At 37.9% G+C, this 20,513-nt stretch overlaps 1 protein-coding gene across 2 annotated transcripts in view; it reads right to left on the reverse strand.

Annotated features, from left to right (window-relative positions):
- palm3 (paralemmin 3) overlaps positions 1 to 20,265 on the reverse strand; it is a 40,016-nt gene extending 19,751 nt beyond the window's left edge. Inside the window, exon 1 of one of the 2 annotated variants that reach the window (XM_084129725.1) lies at positions 19,789 to 20,265. The gene's annotated coding sequence lies outside the window, so the exon portion shown is untranslated. The remainder of the gene's footprint in view (positions 1 to 19,788) is intronic. The other variant, XM_084129726.1, reaches the window with a different exon arrangement.
- Positions 20,266 to 20,513: the final 248 nt, after the last annotated feature.

Raw genomic sequence — 20,513 nt, forward strand, 5'->3', positions numbered from 1 at the left:
TTTGTCCGATTTTCATTCTAAGGATGTTAATCTTGATAATATTGCATTAATACTCATGCAACCTAAAATTCCAAATAACAAAAACACAAGGTGCACAAACCCAGGAATACGCAAAAAGACTGGTATTCAGAGAATGCGTATTTTGCCTTTCTTTGGTAAATTTCTTCACTTTGTAAACCAGTTAAAACTTGTGAAAAAAATGCCAGTCCAGTAAAAGAAAACTTACATTGAAGATACAGTCTATGGAAACAAAAAAACATCTTATGGAATGTTGCTTCTCAAGAAAATATCTATAGTAAAACTTTTGTGCAAAAACTAGCAAGTGCTGAGTTCAGTCTTCAAATTGAGACATGCTCCAGTGCACTTGTAAATACAGCAATGAGCAGAGATGACGTGATTTTAAGTCAAATATGTGTGGTGGGACGGTCGGACAGAGTGTATATTTACCCTGCTGGAGACCAGGCCTGACTGACATACTCTACTGGAAACCGTGAGAGATGAATAGAGCCTCAGGGGGAAGGGGATCATGGGAACTGAGATGAAACACTCTCTCACCTTCAGATGCACACACACATACCGACACGCCCCCTGCCACTAATATTCACAACCGTTTACATCAAGGAAGGCTGCAAATGTATCAGAAAATTTAATAATGGCTCTTTCATCATATATCTTTACTGTTGTAATCTACACTACCCATCCTCTGAATTATGCACATTCTTTCATGAGAAACCACAGTAAACCCTGAGGAGACAAAGCAAGTCAGCACTGTCTTTGTGTATTTGCTCGAAAAATTATTTCATTCTCTATGTCAGCTGCACATTTTAGAAAGAGGTAACTGAGAAATAAACAAAAGTTGTATATACTGCCTCGCCACCACAATCGCTCACATTCTAGATGTTTGCCAGGGCAGTGCTATACAGCTGCTAAGATTTCGAGAGTGTCACACAGGTTACTTGCTAGTCAAAACCCACCCACAAGGTCTCTCCTCAATGTAAGTCTATGGATTTTTATTACTTTTTTTTGCCTGAAAATCTTTCAGGAATATAGGTTATGTACAAGTAAACTCAATCAATGGTATTTGTGACAATGTTGATCACTACAAAAAAAATATTTAATTATTAATTTAAATACTCCTCCCTCCTTTTTTGAAAAAAGCAAAAATCTGTGATAAACATACAATTGAGGTTAATGGGGCTAGTCCGTAAACATTAAAATCCTCACTGTATCAAAAGGATGAAGATATAGACAATATGTGTGTTAACATGATTTTAATGTAAAGATATAACTTAGCTACCATAACAACGTAATGCCATGAACCCTAAAATGACTTAAAACTTATTTAAACAGCTTTAAAGCTGAAACAATACAGACATTTTCAAAGTCAAATAGTTGTAATAAAATGTTTCTGCTTTTTAAACTGAGGGTCATTTGTTTAGTTTCTGCCTGGTCAAATTCTTTATTCATGATGCAGTACAGAAATCATTATCAAAATAATAACTCGCCATCAACGTGCAGCTAATGACATAAGTGTGACAATCCAAACATCGAGTAGAAAGCAGCCACCGCTGCTAAGCTTCTGCCCCGGCACAGTGTGAACCACTTCTTCCCCACCGACTTGCATGCTTTCTGCTTTCATACTCTCCATTTAACCAAGGTTTACCTTATTTTCATGCCCCATATTACCGAGCTGACGTTCTCCACAGCTGTGCTGCAGCCCTGTGCTTGGTTGTCAGTCATTACTGTGCACTCTGTGGCAATGAATGGTGATGCTTTATGAATGCTTATAAATAATGCTGGGAATGATTTCATAACGGCAACAGCGGAGTGTGAAAATATAATTGTTTGCTGCTGAGCTGCACTTCAAGAAGTTGACCAAAGTATTTCAGTATTACAAAATAGGCTCATTGGAAAAACCTACCTCTACCTTCATTACTGCAAAACTTCAATGTACCTATACAATTCATCATTGTAGTTTTAAGCTGAAATAAACACCAACAACTTTTATTCATTTTCACACAAATACTCACTGGACATTTCACTTTGATAAAATGTTGCGAAATGTGCAAGAAGCAAGGCAATATGATACTGCAGAAATCTCACCACAGACACGTTTTCCAAATGATTCTAGGTTGTCTTTTCCACTTTTTAATCACCTACCAATTCATTAAAAGCAGCTATCACAGTGCTAGTGCCAACTAGCATGTTGAAAAGATGCCTAGCAGGAATTCTGACAGCTGTACTAAAGCTCACAAACCTATGATAAATCCGTCAACGGCATGGAGCAGGGCACGCAGCCCTCAGCAGGGAGAGGAAGCACATCTGTGCTCAACTAGCCTTGAAAACGCCAACAGGAAGCTGCATTGATGCGATTGCTCAGTGTTTGTAGTCTTGACCTGAATGAGTGTTCATTTCCCACATTTGTCCATGCAGAGAATTTCAAACAGAGTATTAGCAGCTCAATACCAGCAGTCTACTGTAATAAACACTTCCAAACATTAACAACATTTTCAGATATCTCTATAGCAACTGCTCATTTTTTCTCAACCTAGAGGTTTAAATCCTGCTGTTACTGATTGTGCTTCTAAACTGATGTGGATTTCACGCAGTTCCAGACATCTAGTTTTTACAATGTCTCTCAAATGCAAAACAAATGCTTTGATGCACAATATAAAGAGGTAGTTTCTAAAGTATCTGACCTCCAAAGCATCATTTTGTCTATGTATTGGCCGTGATGTTACGTCTCACTGTTTTTTCAGTGTGTGCTTTATATACACTAACACCGCATTCGAATTGTGCATAAATGTGATGGCGAACTGACTTTGTAGCCACTAAGAAGTACATTCTATAAAGTATGCATGTGTGTAGTAACAATGCCTCATTATTTGAATGTACTTCAGAGAACACCGGTGACAGGCTTGTTTGCAATCTGTCTTTCAATGTGACGTGGCTTGTCTTCAACAGACATCTAGTTTATCACCTCCTTGTAAGGTTGACAAGCTCTGCGGCCGTTCGCTTGACATCAGTATGTAGCTGTCGGTGAAAGTCTCCCTGCATGTCAACCCAACACCTCACATTTAGATAAGGCTGAGTGATCTGACCGGATGTTCGTAACACAGGCATATTATCAGATTTGTCTTGGAGTGAAGAACACGTCAAGTCTTTTCAGTACAATAAAAATGTTTCTTATTCTATTGCATAAGCCGTATCTTCTAGTTTGAATACCCATGGTTGTTTTGTGCACTAGCAAAAGCAAAGCTCTTTGTGGAGGCTATTTCTTTCAATACAATGCCTTGTGACGTAAATGAGGCAGAGATTATACAGTATATACAACAGTGGCAATGTGGTTTGCGTGTACAAATGTCCTGCGATTATGCAAATGCAAAGCATATTATAATAAAGACAACTGCGGTTGATTTAGTGAATGCCTTTTCAGTTCTGTGGTTTTCTGAATTTGTGCTGCTAGTCTGGGAATGCATTGCACTAACAATGAAAGAAAACAAGACAAAGAAGCATGAAGTTTTGTTTGTTGTAGCGGTGGGCGATGACCACAAACTTATTTCATGATAATATACTGTATGTATACAAAGAAGCAAACAACAAACAATAGGACAAATTAAATATACAAACGGCACTTTAAGTTTTTCTAGTACAGTACAAGTACTATTTAATATTAGTGATCTACACTGAACAAAATTATAAACGCAACACTTTTGTTTTTGCCCCCATTTTTCATGAGCTGAACTCAAAGATCTAAGACTTTTTCTATGTACACAAAAGGCCTATTTCTCTCAAATATTGTTCACAAATCTGTCTAAATCTGTGTTAGTGAGCACTTCTCCTTTGCCGAGATAATCCATCCACCTCACAGGTGTGGCATATCAAGATGCTGATTAGACAGCATGATTATTGCACAGGTGTGCCTTAGGCTGGCCACAATAAAAGGCCGCTCTAAAATGTGCAGTTTTACTGTATTGGGGGGGGGGGTCCGAAAACCAGTCAGTATCTGGTGTGACCACCATTTGCCTCACGCAGTGCAACACATCTCCTTCGCATAGAGTTGATCAGGTTGTTGATTGTGGCCTGTGGAATGTTGGTCCACTCCTCTTCAATGGCTGTGCAAAGTTGCTGGATATCGGCAGGACCTGGAACACGCTGTCGTATACGCCGATCCAGAGCATCCCAAACATGCTCAATGGGTGAGTGATCGGTGAGTATGCTGGCCATGCAAGAACTGGGATGTTTTCAGCTTCCAGGAATTGTGTACAGAGACCCCAATGAGGACGACGAGCATACAGATGAGCTTCCCTGAGACGGTTTCTGACAGTTTGTGCAGAAATTCTTTGGTTATGCAAACCGATTGTTGCAGCAGCTGTCTGGGTGGCTGGTCTCAGACGATCTTGGAGGTGAAGATGCTGGATGCGGAGGTCCTGGGCTGGTGTGGTTACACGTGGTCTGCGGTTGTGAGGCCGGTTGGATGTACTGCCAAATTCTCTGAAACACCTTTGGCTTATGGTAGAGAAATGAACATTCAATTCACGGGCAACAGCTCTGGTGGACATTCCTGCAGTCCGCATGCCAATTGCACGCTCCCTCAAAACTTGAGACATCTGTGACATTGTGCTGTGTGATAAAACGGCACATTTTAGAGTGGCCTTTTATTATGGCCAGCCTAAGGCACACCTGTGCAATAATCATGCTGTCTAATCAGCATCTTGATATGCCACACCTGTGAGGTGGATGGATTATCTCGGCAAAAGAAAAGTGCTCACTAACACAGATTTAGACAGATTTGTGAACAATATTTGAGAGAGATAGGCCTTTTGTGTACATAGAAGGCCACTCTAAAAAGTCTTAGATCTTTGAGTTCAGCACATGAAAAATGGTTGCGTTTATAATTTTGTTCAGTGTATTTCTCACTACTATTAATTAGACTTGGATTGAACAGTTTGATTCATATGATATTACTTTTATGCATTCTTTATGAATGTTTTGAAGCATCAAAGTTTTGGGTGAACAGACTTTCAATGGAGGGACAGAAATCTCTCAGATAATATATGCATATATATATAAAAAAAGTATATGCATTTGTGTTTCGAAGATGAATGAAAGACTTTTGGTTTTGAGGAGACACGAGGGTGAGTATCTGATGACAGAAATTTCATTTTTGAGTGAACTAACCCCTTAAGGTCTAATAGGTCTTCTTTTTTGAATGAACATTTAAACATTATTACATAAGACATTATTAAACATTCATAATAGTGAAACACATTAAATTACTCTAGGTCTCCATTTTAAATGTGCTTGCAGTGGTTTATCACCCTCAAGTCTGAGGAAGTTTCGACTTTCTTTGCATTTCCTCCATCATCAGAGCCCTGGCTCATATTTCTGACTTTATTACTTCTCTGGAGGCAGCTCTTCTACGAGCATCGATTCACTGCGGCTGTTTTCTGCAGTCCGGCCCCGTTTCCATTCTCCTTAGACCAGAGACACCAAAATAGTGTTTGTGGAATTTGACTGTAGCACTGCAGAACACTGCTTTTGTGTGTGTGAGTGTCTGTGTGCGTGTGCGTGTGTACACTGGGGAGGTATGAGAGGAATTTGAAACGTTCAGTGTGGCGGTTGTAACAACGCTGCCAGGTCTCTGTGAGTGACACTTTAACCGGGCAGTGTATGAAAACACAGGATTCCAATAAAAAGTTTGGAAACTCATGCAAACAGAATATGCATGTGTGAACATGTGCAAAAGTGACTGTGTGTATGTGACAAATAGCCCAACTAGTGTTAGACACCCCTGCGGGCAGATTCCAATGGGTGACATCACATGGTATGATGACATGTATGCCTGGAAACAACAGAAAACGGAAACAATGTGATATTTTCTCACAGGTGCCATATGTACTGTGGACTAGGGATGTGTGAGACTTGTCGACTAAACTGCTGCTGCTAGTCGACATTGGAAATGCTAGTCATTTACATTATATCTTTTTTGCACATTTATTTTTTGTATTTATATTGTATTTTATATTTTTACAAAGGCTATGTTCAAATTATTGTCATGTTAATGTCAGATTTTAAAATAATACATATTTTTATTGTATACCTGGAGCAGAAAATAAAATCATTTTATTTTACCTCAGACTTTGCATGTGTTTAAAGACTTAGAAGAAAATGGAACAGTTTTGTGTAGTCTGTGTTATGTCAAACTGGCATATAACATTTAGGCTTGCTTATAAGCTTGTTACACTACAGTTCAAAATAGGGGAAAATTGCCTACTGATATAAAATATATTGGCTTAAAGGGGAACCATTATGAATTAAACTTACTTTACAATATCAGATCCTATATCCATGTAAACGGGAAGTTTCCTGCATGCATGTGTATAGAATAGAATATGTAAGGAATAACTGACGACAGTGTGTATGGCTAAATTTCTTACGCATCTCATCCCAAGCCTCTGTTGTTAATTCCAAAATGTCATTTTAGAGCTAAAGTAGGCTATTCAAAATGGATCGCATATACAGACTTTTTTGACTGAGTTTTGCAGTCTCTACTAATGAGCTGATGAGTTGAATCAGGTGTGTTAGATGAGAGAGAATTATTGTAAGACAGAATTAACAATACTGTTTGTTAAGCTGTTTCATACCTAAACACAACAACTCTCTCTCAGCAGTCAGCGGCAGCGCAAACACAGATTTGAATGCTCTGGTATGATTTTGTCAGAGGTTTAATAGACACAGGCAAATTGTTGTCATCTAGGAATAAGATCACGTGGGTGTTTGAATCTAGATTGCTAGATCTTTTAACGATTAATCGTGCAGCTCTATGCTATAATAATTTACGTCACAAGCAGACTTCTTTTCGTTTGACCCTCTGGCCTGCAACTTCAGTCCAACCACTGGTGTAATAACATTTCTTAAACCTCCCTAGGGAGGACCAGGGGTTGCTGGCCGACAGACAGCTGACTGTGTCGACCTCCCTGGACGTCTCTTTTTCTTGCTTGGGATGTTATTGAGTTGCGCAGGGCTGCTAGAACTGGATCAATGGCCTCTCTGTCAGGTGCTCCTGTGCTAAACGTTAGTCGTCTGGCACAATAAAGTCTCTGTTCAGACAGGAACAAGCATCTAAAGCTCTCCATCTGTAATATCCTCTGCACAGTTCCAGACCCAGGTGAGACTCAATGGAACTCATAACAGTGATATCGCACCTTCTGAGAAGCTCAAAAACACTGTTTATGAACACTGTGGAGTTCAGCCGACCCTGCTAACCCTAAATTGGAATGCATGGAGAAGGAATGAGGGTGTAATGCCTGCAGTGCAAGCCTAATTACCGTGATCTAATAAGCTGCACTGATAACTTGACAGTGTCACCAGGCCAGCTGCTGTTTCTGATAAGGTTTTGTTTGGTGTTAGTCTGATGGGACACCCTCGCACCTCCCACTGACCATTCACTGACCGTCTGATGCATATTGCACACAAAAATACCAAAAGCTCAAACTGTCAAGCCCTGTTTTGCTGGCTTTATGCAATTTCCAAGAGTCATGGTGTACAGGTTTTTATCAGTCCACTACGAAACAAAGTTTGGTTAAACAAGGTTGCCACGTTGGAATCTTTTTATATGTCAGTCACAGTGCAAAAAACTACTTCTTTTTGAGTTTCAATTAGGCCCTGCCCTGTTTACACCTGGTATTAAGATGTGTTTTATTTGATCGGATCACAAGTGGACGACGCTAAATACAGGTGTAAACGGGGTCTAAAACACTTTCGACTTCCAGAGGTAGTTGAAAACACATTCGACAAGATTGCTTTCGTAGTGTTAATGCTCATGTGGTCGAATGTGTTTGAAAAGCCGCAAAAGACCGGATACACTCTGATGTCAGATTTTTAATTTTTATATTTTTCATTTCTTTAATATCTTATGCAGCATTGATTCACACGTGCATTTATCCTTAAAGATTTTTAGACATTTTAACTAGAACAAATATACTAAGAATATTTTCTGCAGTGGTGTCTGTCTTTTCCTGTACAATTGGGTTGTTCTTGTTCAGCATGTAAATGTCCTGAAATGTCATTGAAAACAACAACAACAGTGGTTGGTTTTTACCTTTTTACCTTTCTACTTCAAAGTTCCAAGACAGACAACCAACTGAATTTGCAAGACTACTTAGATGTTGTGAAAGCTACCTAAAGATTTTTGGGGGAAGGCAGGTCATAGATCAGAAACTGGGTTCTTGCACAAGCACTGAAACTAGTCAATAAATCATATAGTAAGCTAATCATCAAGCTGAGATTCTCAACACTAAGTCTGTAGATTGCCACAAGTACTGCTATCCATCAGCTTAACAGGAAAGCCAGTGAGATTTTAAGTTGAGATTTAACACTGCATGAGTTTATTTCATGGTGGATTCCAGGTGTCAACTGGAATATTTCAAATATTCTGTGGCTTGCACTTGGATGTCTGAACATGCTTCTCTTAATCAATTTAGGATGTTTGTCGAAGTGTGCAGGAAATGCTTGAATGAAGAAAAAAGAAAAGGAAATGAACGCACATTAGGAAAGGTCAGTCCTCATCAAAATGCATAAGATGACAGTTCAGCTAATTATAAACTGGAAAAGCCACAAATCCTCTGATTCATAAGAGGATTTCATCTTTTAAACGGTGCAACCAAATGCGCTTTAATGCTGCTGTAAGTTGTCAAATCTCTGGCAGGTTCAACAAAATGTCACCCTCTGGGCTGTTTATAATCTTCTGAAGCCATAATGTCCCTTAAATCCACTATCAATTATCATCGAAGATTATTTTTAGAGACTTTTAATTTTTCTTTATCAAGCCAAGCCACTAAGCTCTGTTTGAACAGCTTGTGAGAAACGCAGCCGTGTGAGCAAAGGCCACGGATCGAGATGCAACATCTGAGTCATGACTAGATAACCACAACACCACTGCAGGCACAGCGTGCAACGTGCATGTGCATGTTAGTGCCATGCTGTTACCATGACAGAACAGATGTCAGGTGCCTTGAATGATAAAGGGCTTTATTAGGTTTCCTCGTCACTTGCGTTTTGAATGGTTACATCGCTTCCGGTTCAGGCCTTTTTATGTGCTTCGTAAAAAAAAAAAAAAAAAAAAAAAAAAAGATAAGATTTTTCTTTTAGATGTTTAAATTAAATTAAATAAAACGGCAAAAGTAAAAAGAACTAGCTAGATTAGCTGATTGCCCTCAATAGATATCACCATCAGTTCATCCTGCTGTAAACACTTTCTCCGACAAGTGGATGCAATGAGACCTGTTTTCCTTTTTGTTCATTTAACGTTCAGCATGAAGCCTATTGTCACATTTTTGAAGTCATGCTGCAAAGGCATGACTCAAATGTTTGTTATGGTACTCACATGCTTGGGACTTCGAAGGGCGGATCAAATGTTTGTTATGGTACTCACATGCTTGGGACTTCGAAGGGCGGAAAACAGAGTGTGTTTTGTGCTTTTTATTTCCCTCTTTCTAGGACTCACACACACACATTACAGAGGAAGGGAAGAGCCTTTATCAAGGACAGGAATGTGTGTCTTCAATGTTCCCCTTTTCCTCACTCTCAATGTACTGGTGGAATGCCCAGATTCTGTTTGCTTTTTGGTCTGTTTTTAATTCAATCCTCTGTCTCCAAATAAAATAAAAACACCTCCAAGCTATGTTTCTACCAAGGGTATTTTCAGTCAAATGTTTCTCATGTTCTTTTTCAATGATGGAATTAAACTGGGTGAACAGCCTGAGGAGATTTCACTACACTGTAAACCCTAACAAGTTAGCAGAACTTTGAGGTAATCAAACGCAGAGATTAAAGGTATAGGGTAGGCAATTTTCAAATAAGCTAGCAATAGCAAGCTAGCTTTGAAAGCATAGGATCCCACCCTCACTTCAGAGCGTTTCCAAAGCCACGCCTCCTTCAAAACACATGAACGTACAGTAGGGAGCAAACAAAAGCACTATGAGAGACGGCGTTAAACATCTCAAAGCACATTACATTACAATAATAATGAACAAACAACTTAAAGAGCACTGACCTGCACCACCTGACTGCTGCAGATTCATTTCAGCTGACATTGAAACACATAAATTCGAGTCACGAACCGCTCCGAGTATAAAGTCACGGGTCTCTTCCAAATTACAGTAGTTATGGCGTGAACGCAGCATAAGCTCGTTGTTTTGGTTCAGGAGTAATGACGTGTGATGTCTGCATGATTAGGTGCGAGGTATGGAAAATATTGAGAGGCAGGTAGGACATCAACGTATCATTGCATTCGGACCGATTACAATGACTGGACGAACATTTTGTGGTCCTAAGCTTTTTACAGATGATATACTGTATACTAAATACATTTAGACCACTTAACTTGCTATCAGGATGTGAAGAGACTTTCAATCAGCATAACAAAAAATTATTCTGGAGCCTACGCTGACTTTAAGTTAGCAAAACTTTACATTTTGAGTTTGTACAAAAAAAATGTGTTAATTACAATTTAACTGGAAAAATGTTTACTAAGCTACCTCTTACAATTAAATTGCATAAACATATTAACTTAAGTCTATGCAGTTATTTACTAGCTCATGCAGTACTACTAACTACTATCTAACACACTAGCTAGCAAGTGCTAATGCAATATCAAGGCAACTATTTATATACACTTGCATGTGTACAGTTAAGCAACATGCAGCATATGTACATGTATCTCCCTATATTAATCTTGTGCAAAAACAACAAAATAACACTTAATTTCAACATTAATACAGTCTGACGGAAAGCTTGCTGGGAGCTAGAAATCTGCAGCAACTCATCCAGTTTAAGTTCAGCTTGACATAAACAGTATTGAGTCCATATAACTTTTTTCAATTAAGTACAAAAGGATTTGAGTAACATTTGAGTGAAATTGTCTCATTTCATTTCACTGTTCTTTTAAACGGTACATAAGAAGGTTTTTTTTTTTTTTTTTTTACTGAATTGTTCTTATTCACTACCTACCCGCAATCCAGTTTAACCAGACATCATTGGGATTTGCTTGGTGCAGTTCTATTCCAGTGCCAATAAAGTCATTATTTCCATGCAAACACATCTCTTTTTATGTAAATTAGGCTTGTTTTAGCTTGCACCTTGATGAAAAAAAGGTTTGGCACACTTTTGGGATGTTAAAGAGCTGGTTTAGGCACCTGGATTGCACTGGTGAAGTGAGGTTCTTAGTTCAGGAGACTTCTCATCTATGTTGAAGTGCACACTTAGTCAAGTATAAACATGTTTCAAATGTTCCCTCTAAAATTTATCGCTAGCTTAACAACAGACTAACTAATGGAGTCAATTGTGTTTCAAACTGGATATTAATTCAAAAGTGTTCTGATTGTAATTTTGTCAGTTCAGGCAGCATTTGACTTTCATTGAGGCCTATGTACACTACATGTCAGATGTTTTGAATAATTAAGTTTTTTTTTTAAGCACTAACATCATGAGCATATCACTCATGTCGAATGTATCGTAACTTGCACTGAGAACAGAACATGATAAAGTATACTGAGAGTGTAAAATCTTGAACTTAACTAACCAAAATCCAAGGTGTAAAAAAACAGGTACAAAAGACACTCAACGGTGAGCACCTGTTCTGACGGGCCCTGACAGCGCCTTGGGGCTTTAGGCATTAAAAAGCACGTCACCAAAAAACACCTGACATTCCACTTCTGCTGCACATCACCTACATTCACAGGAACAAACAGCTCTGATACTGAAACCTGAGAGCATAAAAATGAAGCTTTTATTTATTTATCACCTTTAATATTGCAGCATATTCAGCATCACTGTTGTGCCTGTGCTCAATCAGTTTATTGCTGATACAAGGGCCTAAATAACATCAACGTGTTAAAGTGAACTTCTGTTTCACCAAAACTTTTCTGGGTATTTTCCTACAAACTCACCCAGTAATATTGCAAAATTATAGTCTTGTCCTCAGACAGCATGTCCACATACCGATAGTTCCAATCTGATTGGCTGGCTGCTACAAAATTTCAGTAAGCCAATGTGCACAAGATTTTATCTAGATGCACAGATATTTAAGTATGATATTTATTTTCATGTTATGAACGATAACCAATGAATGTTTAATATCAAAAAGTGATACTATTTTGTCTAAAATAAAACAAAAATCAAAAGCAATCATTTTAAATGCAACCAGTGAATTTAGGAATAAAAAAAACACTCATGTACAGTATAAAAATTTATATTACAGAAATATGAAATATTATATTATAGAAACGCACTGAAAATACAACGCAACCAAATACAGAAATGTGCTGCAAAAAGCACAAAGCTCAACACACTGCAGCTGAAGAAAACACAATAAATATATACATGACGATAGGTTACTAATGCTTTTGACATTCAGCTTCTTTTAAGATCCAATGTCAATTATTCATTTTGACTTTAATAAACAGAGTCAGTAAGCCACGGTCAATGATTAAACATCTCTTTCCCCAACAGGAACTCAAAGCACACTTTCTCACCTGAACTCTCATAATGAATCATTTCAGGATATTTCTCCAGATATTCTTGAGATGAGCAGGCAAAGTGACATGTAACGGCATGTTGCTGTTGTTGTCTGGGATTAGTGATTTTCTTAAAGGGGTTTAGGGAAGAATGTGAGACTAGCCTAATCCTGCCTAAACCAAACACACAGATTGCCATCAGCATGCTTTAGCACCAGGACCTGGTGAACATGCAGTACTTCAACCATGTCATTACACTCTGTCAAACATTATTATTGACCTTCCTCACATACTTGAGTCCACTTATAGATGGCCTTGTTTCGTTTAAGCCACGGAAATTGTCTCTGAGCTGTGCCCTGCTTTCCTGCGGTTCCAAACACTGTGAAGATAGAATGTGTACCAAAGATGAGCAATTTGAGCAAACTAGCCTATACACGGCATACTGCACTAATAGTCCATTAGTAATAATCATGTAGGACATTGGATGAATATGTGGGACATTTCTGGGGTAATTAAGTAACACTTTCAGCCCATATGCTGAATTAAATGCACAAATCTGTCCGCTCTGTCAGTCCAGTCAAATGCAGTAATGAGTTGATAATTGTGGGAAATTTCAACCAAAGATGGAAATGCCCTTCTCCCATTTTAGCGTTTAAAGTCAACATGAAATCAAAATAGATTCTATTTACTGTTCCCTGCCTTTATCTTAATTCATCAGTGCATGTTATTCCAAAGAAAGAAAATGTTTGTGTTTGTAATCTTTCAATGAGTTAATGACACCATAATCTTCTCAGGCTGTTAGTTAATGTTGACCAATAGCCAAATAGCTATTTAGGTTGGGTGTTGCAGTAGCTAATGTAGTCTTTCCAAAAAGCAAAGGTTATGTCAATAATTGGGTCTTGCTCAAGTCTGGTATGTTCCTGGATCAACATCCTGGAAGAACAATTCCAATCAACCAATCATATTTGAGGGACAAGTTTATAGTTTATGGCAAGTTTAGACTTACAATCAGGGTTAGGTATTTCTACATCAGTGTTATCCATCATATCCATAACAGATTAACTTTTTCAGACAAAAACAACTGCCCTTTATCATCCAGAAGCACTGAATCATTGTTTTGTCTCCGTGCCGTGGATTAAGTTTCTAATGTTTAATACACATGTGCTTCTATGATGCCCTTGAGTTAGCAGACAAATTAAAACCAGTTAGAAATCACAGAAACAACCAAAACAGTCAACACAAAGTGACACTCCAAATATGATTATACGCTGAGACAAGTACTCATTTTAACACTTTTTTCTTCTCCATAATACATAAAGTTGTTAAACTCTTTGGGTCAATCTCACAAACTGCCTGGGTCATATTTCACCTCAAAATCTAAAGGGAAAAGGGGCCAGTATTAACATTTCTTTGATTGTGACATTATTTTCATAATGATTAGGCACATTTTTGCAAAAAAAAACTCACTCATTAATGTAACACAATAGATAAATTCATCCTGTTATGTTTTTTTTTTTACTGCAAAATATACCATTGTATAACTGTATTTTACAAATGTACAATCTAGTACATATGCACTCATTTACAAGGTGCACTCAGTAGTTGTTTATTTAAAAAAAGTTTTACGCACAAAGAAATAAGATGTTTTTGCATTTCTCTGAAGTTTTCTTTCATCATGCACAGTCAAACTACAAAAGTGAGCTTTAGTTATCTTTGACTGACAGCACTGGCTAATTATGCCTAATAGCTCAACCCACTTTACAGGGTAACTGACATCAAACTACACAGCGGGAAGTCTTTTACCAACACGACTGCTCTCATGAACTTGGGTGCGTGAAATGTGAGACAGCATCTCATAGGGATATCCTGCAAACCTTTGTAGCATGCCAACAAGATATTCGGGATAAAGAGGTGGTAGAAAGGTCAGAAAACATTGACGGGATTCCACAATCAAGTCAATAAAGCAGCTGAACTAAACAATTAAGCAGATAATTAGTGGGAAATTAGTAGAGAAAAGAGTTCCCTGGCATGAAAATCCCAATGATTTTGTACATTGAACAAATTAGCAGACAATATCAATATCCGTGGTCAGAAAGCGTGCAAACAAGGTACACCAAAGGTTCATTTAAAGCATTTCACAGCAGTAGATTTGAGCGTTTTAGGCATGTCTTTAACAGCACCAGCTGAATATAAATAATATCACACTGCTGTTCATAAATAATTACAAGCATCCCTATTTGCCCTTCATGCAGAAGAGGAAATTAATCAGGTAGCGTTCTGCTTTCAAAATATTCATAGTTTTTATTAGTAATTCCCAGCTCCATACGGCACAGATGACAGATGAGCTGTGACCTCATATCCTTCACGCTCTGCAGGGTATCTGAGCATCTGCTGGGTTTATAGCCTCTTCATGAGGCTTATTCATTGAATACTTTTGCGTCAATTTTTGAAGTTCGACACAGTGTCTTTTGATCTGTCTTTGATAGATTAATTTGGAGAGGCCACTTTATGATTATTAGATAAAGTATTTAGATGGTATAATCAAACCCTGGTCTAAAGGCCAATTCCACGACCCGACAAAACAAGTACTGAACAAAGCCAACAGACACCGACAAGGCTAACACACTAATCCGACAAAAGTCGACAAAGTGTCTGTTGCCGTTGGTCGTCGTCTGTTGGTGCAGCGTGAACTGGTCTTAAAGGTGGCTGGGTTCTCTTAACTAGTCAACTGTTATAGGTTTTCAATGGCTGACGCTCACACCAATTACCACCAACATGTCGATTCCATTACAATTAGAATAGCTATTAAATAATATGGTGTTTCATTAGCCATTAAACCTTTATATTTGGTTGCATCATTGACAATATCTAGCTAAAAATAACAAATGAGTCTTGACATTTGAAATGAGTGACATTTACAGGAAAAAAAAACAGAAATATTTCATCTGCACATAAAAGTTTCTCGCGTACATTAATGCGATTTCTTCAAATGTCACTTTAGGGTTACATTACATTTAACAAACATAATATACATAACACAATATTTAGTCAAAACAAATGAACCAATAACACCGTTATCAGCGAAGGTGACACTCTTTCTGTACTTCTGTTAATCAGCCAAGCGGGAATGTTTATCGGCTGGTGCGATAATTCTCAACATCTCAAATGCCCAAATATTGGCTTATTCATTGGCCTGAGCAATATATCAGTCTATCATTACTTTAAAGCAAGGCTGCTGCTACAGAATAACTGTGATAAGTCTATAGTAAAACACTTTTACTATCTAGAGAAAAAGTCATAACATTCTATTATTGAACTATATTAAACTGTAGTCAAGTCAGGTCCAATTCACCATGATTTACTCACTTGTAAAGCTAACACAGCACAGAGCAGAACCTCTCTGAGGGCCACTGAGCCCACCAGTAAAAATAGACAGAGGCGCTTGGTAAACTTCAGATTTATTACCTGCAGGCTATAGAGATGGGTGTGTTAGCTTCCTAAAGCCTGGCAGTTCTCTTATATGAAATAATAATAAGCTCTGAGTGACAGTGAGCCCAGTGGAGATGTGAAACCACTGCATATTTTTGACTTGAAATTAAGATGGGATACTGGCAGTTTGATTTTGAACAGCTTTACTTCATCTACACCGTGAAATAATTATGAAGGAGGACTATAAACACACTGAAATTTCCATGTGAGACGAACATGACTTCCGTGCTATGACAATAAGTAACACTTTCCCACAAAACATAATTTGGCTATTTTAAATGTTTTTTGATCATCCATGTTTGTATTAATATTATGATATTAACATTAAAAGAGATAGTTCACCCAAAAATTTAAATATCATTTGACACAAAAGCACAATAGATGTATCATAAAAGTGGTCCATATGACTGTATATATATTTTTTTCCTTTTGTGTTCCAGGAAAGAAAGTAATACAGGCGTGGAACAATTTGAGGTTGACAAATCTCTAATTTTTGGGCTAACTAGCCTATTTCTATAAAATCTTTTGCATGTGTGTGCAAGCAAAAAAATCAGAAATGTGATGTCGTCCCATTGTCCTCCTGTGGTTTCCCACAGTGGTTCCCTATCAAAAGCAAACACATCTCCAGCAGCTAGCCAATTCTTTAACCAGCAGGACGCTGTTAAACGGTCCAAGCACACACTGAGAGACGAGTACTGCGACAGCAGCTAGGGATGATGGGGGAATATTCTGTGTAAAATTACACCGAGCAAAAGTGTATTTGGCCCCAGGCTGTTGTACAGAGAGGTTCTCTGGAAGGCTGCATGTATAAACAGCAATTTAGCAAAGACACTAAAATGCATCTAATAGCACAACAACACAAATCTCAAAGTAGATCTGTTTGCACCATTCCATGTGGAAAAAAAGAAATAAAAGCGTTTATTTATTTAACCTTAGACAGGTTGCCTACAGAGTTTTCTGTCTTATTTTCTCTGATTATGCTGACGGTGTACCTTTGGGGTGAATTCTCAGATTGATTTTTAGCCGTCTCTCATCTCTCTTAAATGCTCCTGGCAAACATACAGGTCCAACGCCTACAGAACCACAGATTTCCAACCAATCAACATCAACCCTTCAATCTTGTTTTGATAGGATTTGGATGTGCTACATTATTGACTGACTAATAAAATCAAACATGTAGAACTACTGACTTTTATACTGTAGATTCTAACAAACATCTTTAAAGAAATTTTCAAGTCATTCCTCAGGGTACGTTTGCATGTCAATGATGTACTAAAAACTGAAAAGTTTTTCCTCTGTGATTTTTTGCGTACAGATGACAACGTTGTCAAAACTATCCGTTCACACGGATCTGCGAAAACGAATAAAAACGCTGTATTATGCTGCCAGGCCAGTAGTTGGTGATGTCACTTTGTAAAGAAACACTACACGCCTATAGACTGAACAGAATACATAATACACAAGCACATGACGTTTCCACAGATTCGCAGTTTTGTAGTTTACATGGAGACGATAACGGTGTTGTTTTCAAAAACGTGCACTTTGAAAACTGTTTTCAAACCAACGTTTGAGTTTTCAAGCCCCCAATACGCCATTGACGTGTAAATGAATGGCCAAAACGCATAAGAGGTTTTCCATTTTTAGCTGAAAACAATGTTGTGTGTAAACAGCCCCTAAATCCAACAATTAAATCTTAATTTTATGCACCATTAGCAACACCTAAAAGAATTGCTAAAACACTCCCCCCCCCCCCATCTATCATTGGTCCCCAAAAATCAGCTAGTCCCACCCCAAACTCGTGCTATTGGTTGAGTCATTGTTGCTATGTCAAACTGATCTGCAAGCTCAAACAAATAGTAACATTTTCATAACGCCACAGAAACACAACTGTCTGCATTTTAGGGTGGATTTCAATGTTTTAACGTGGAAAAACATTACACACTTCAGCTTTAAATGTTTTTATCACAAGAGAGAAGCAGTTAATCACTATCTGTCAAGGTGTGTGTCCAGCTTTAAATCCAGAGGCAAAGTAACGCTTCAAGCTGCACATGTCATTTTTCTTTGTGTAATTGAGTATTTGACGGCATGGTGACTCCATGAGGAATTTCCTTTCAGCAAACTGAACATCCATCATCTAGGGGCAAAAGAGAAACTTTACCTGGACACGATGGCCAAGTGAGACCGTCCCATCTCTATGTACCACTCAGTTTTTTCTTGCTTACTGTCTGCACTTATTTTCATTTTCTAAATCTCTGTACTTTTCACTCTGGTGGACCTGAACTGCACTTTAAAGTTCTTCCCTTCATGGGTGGAAAAGCACCAAATGGAATTTCTTTAAATCACTTGAACAGGTTGCAACTGCAATGACAAAAAGGGTTTCCTACCAGTTTCTTCAGGCCTTCTTTGGTTTTTTTTCTTTTTCAATTCCAGATAAAACCTTTTTTGTCAATGGTAAACAGTTCTTGCACAGACAAGCAGGCAACTTAAGAAGCGAGGAAAGCTTCAGGTGGATTCTCTTTTTCTCTCCAATCATTTAGTTCAGTGAATTTTAAGAGCTCCATTTTGTTGTTCATGCTGTGACACATACTTACAATGCCCAACTTCTGCGTGTGCATGCTTTTAAAAATGACTGCAGCATGAAATTGGGTTGGCAACTAATCCTGCAAAGTATCAGACATATTCTTCTTACCTAAAATATTGAATATGTAAACTTGGTACTTATTTAGAGGTTTATAATACTTTTGTTCTGCTATGGATTACACAGGCAGAGCAAATCCAGCACCTTACATTAACGTACATTTACATCAAATGACAACTGATAGTCTGTGAAAACGAAACTGCTGTCTTTAGTTCTGTTACCATGTAGGCTGATGGGATTAACAGCCCAGGGGTGTTGCAAACTCCCACTTTAAACATGGAGACACCCTGCTTGGCACATCAAGTTACATTAAGCAATATGCAATTATCTTTAAACAAATTTTAAGGGTTACTTGACACTGTCATTCCAAGTTTCATTACCATGATATAGCCTAGACTATTTTCACATTGTACTTACGCAATGTGAAATTACAACAACCTATGACTAAGTGTGATTTTTTTGTTTTTCATTTTTAAACATCACATTTTGAGTCAGTGAGGACACTATTATCATTTTTATTATCCAGATGTAGGCCTATTTCACTATTCAAAAATACAAGAATCACAATTCATTAATTAAAAGACTTGAATAAACATTTTCTGTGATTAATTCTATGATACATTTTTGCATTCTTAAATTAATTTTGATATTTTTGTGGGGTTTAATGTCAAAAAATGTCAAGGTTGTGTAACTTGTTCAGCATGAAAAAGGTATTCTGTCACGTGACAGAACAAAACTGAGACGACCCCATTGGACCCCATGGTTGTGCATCTCAAGGTTAGAGCCACACACAAATAATTTTTATAATATTGTATAAATAGGCTATAGGCTTTTTTTCAAAAACATATAGTAAAGCAAACACGAAGAGTACATATCTTTCCAAATGTGTTTTAACGAGATTTAAAATAACCTTTTTTTAACATCTCAGCCATCCTTTTTGTCATTTTACAAATTAATGATAACTCTTGCAGATAATTACGCAGGACTGATCGTAAACCGCGAGCAATAAACAGATGTGCCTTTCATTATTAGCCTAAACTGTACGTGCATGCGCGCAGAAAATCCACGTAAAACCAATAAACGCTACCTGTTGACTATGAAGCAAGTAACCAACACCCCTCAATAGCTTTAAAACATCCTTACCTGATGTCTTGGTCCGTATGTCCTGCTGAGTAGGTAATGAAGTGTTAGAAAAATCTACAAACAAAACTGAAAGCGGAACTAATATAGTTCAAATGAAGATGAGTTTGCAGCGCGTACGAAGATCGACGCCGAATGGACGTAATCCACAAACTTTACCGCGTCTTCTGCTGGAAGAACAAAACACCTGAGGAGCTTCGCCAAGAACAAAGGCTTTTATGGATTCAATTCAACGCTTAAAACCGGTTAGTTCGCAATTGCTGCCAAGCGACATTAATAACGTCGTTTTGACAAAATAAAAGAAATTAGTTTCAAACATCCACTGAAAACTTTGTGCCTCTCCCACCTCGACGCACTTCATTCGTTTCATGGACGACTGAAGGGGAGTGAGAGGTTTCTAGTTACCTGACTGACTGACTGACTCGAAAGTTCCTGTTTGTGAGGCCAACCCACTCCTGGCAAACGGTTTCCTTTTTTTCTAAATAAAAACGGCAAGGCTTCTTTATATTTGTTTTTTTTTTTTTGGACTTGTTAAATATTAACTGCTCATGTGGTGTGCAGTTAAGCAACTACTGACCCATTTTATCAACTAAAGAGAGTGGATGAAATCAACCTGTTAGAGACATCTAGACAAGGCTACAGTCTTTCCTGGGGTCCTTAAGTCTGGAACCATAGTGAAAATGCTGCCCTTTTTTCTCCATGAAAACATGTTTTATTAACTATTGGAT

The sequence above is a fragment of the Abramis brama genome, assembly GCF_963993115.1.
Source record: "Abramis brama genome assembly, chromosome: 11".
NCBI lineage: Eukaryota > Metazoa > Chordata > Actinopteri > Cypriniformes > Leuciscidae > Abramis > Abramis brama.